Here is a 1,239-nt window from a genome sequence, read left to right on the forward strand (position 1 = left end):
TATCTGATGCTGTTTGAAAAAAACAAAACCACCCTTCGAACATGTTCATCAGATAAGGTGACATGTGCCCATTAATCTGGTGTGTAAACCATCTTCATTGTGTCATCGGCTTCTTGGCAAGGAGCATTAAAGAATGGAAACAGCCAAGAGCCCTGGTATTTCATGTTATTTGGAACTTGTGTACTTAACGGCAGCCATTCGGCACTTGACTGATTTGAGAAAGGGATAAAAACAATCTTAATCGGTCTTCCATTTATTCCGTGCTTCCTGGTGCTCCACCACAAAATGCCATTTGCTTCCATCTGATAACTTCTTGTAATCATCCATTTGTGGTGGGGGAAGGGATTTAGCAGGCTAATTGCATCATGAGTTCAAAACGCCTTTTGTTGGGGAAAGCAGGGTTCTGAAGCTGACTGGGAATTCTAGAATCTGCCTGAGTTCAGTCAGGTGGAAATCGAGTCCCTTCTGAGCGACTGGAAATGTAAATCTCATGGACCTCCTTTCCATCTGTTTCATGTGAGGTAATTTGCCAACCAAGGACTACATAGCATTCCACTGGAAAGACCCCACCTGTGATCCTTCAGAAAGCTAAAACACAGGGGACTGACACCTTAAGTATGTATGGCTGTATGGCTCAAATACGTCAAATGAGAGTGTATATAAGAGGACCAGATTGACTGCCACAGCCATATCCTGACTGTGCACAAATAAATTCAAATGTCCTTTGGTCAGAGAGGGGAAATGCCAGCCAGGGCTTCAGTCTGACCCACTGGGACTTTTTCTTTTTTCATAAATGGTATTTAAGTCCCCTCTCTCAGGGTCACACCTGGAGAGTTCCCAGTACTCTACCAGTCTCGACTACAGGAGGGAGAGTCAGGCAGAGACATATCCACTCCATTCCTAGCTTGGCTAAGGGCTAGTCAGTGGAAGGCAATCCGCTACAAAACAAAACTCACCTGCGCTGGGCAGCAGTCGCACGGGAGAGAATCAAGGGTGAAAATGCAGGTTTACTGCATGGAAGCAGGCAATGGTAAACCATTTCCATATTTTTACCAAGAAAACTCTATGGATACACTACCAGAATGATTGCAGATGGAGATGGGGCATTTTGGGAGAGATGTGTTCATGGCGTCACCATGGGGCCAAGCAGAAGACAAGACAAGATTTGTTAAATGCTTACTATGTGCCAGACATTACACTAAGCACCGGTATAGATACAAGCTAATCAGATTGGATGCA

General features: G+C 44.6%; 1 non-coding gene across 1 annotated transcript; it reads left to right on the forward strand.

Moving 5' to 3' along the window:
* Nucleotides 1–808: 808 nt before the first annotated feature.
* On the forward strand, nucleotides 809–946 carry LOC119935255. Its single transcript, XR_005453146.1, has one exon. It is a non-coding gene; the product is annotated as a small nucleolar RNA SNORA7 (small nucleolar RNA).
* Nucleotides 947–1,239: the final 293 nt, after the last annotated feature.

This window comes from Tachyglossus aculeatus, chromosome 1, assembly GCF_015852505.1.
Source record: "Tachyglossus aculeatus isolate mTacAcu1 chromosome 1, mTacAcu1.pri, whole genome shotgun sequence".
In the NCBI taxonomy this organism is placed as follows: Eukaryota; Metazoa; Chordata; class Mammalia; order Monotremata; family Tachyglossidae; genus Tachyglossus; species Tachyglossus aculeatus.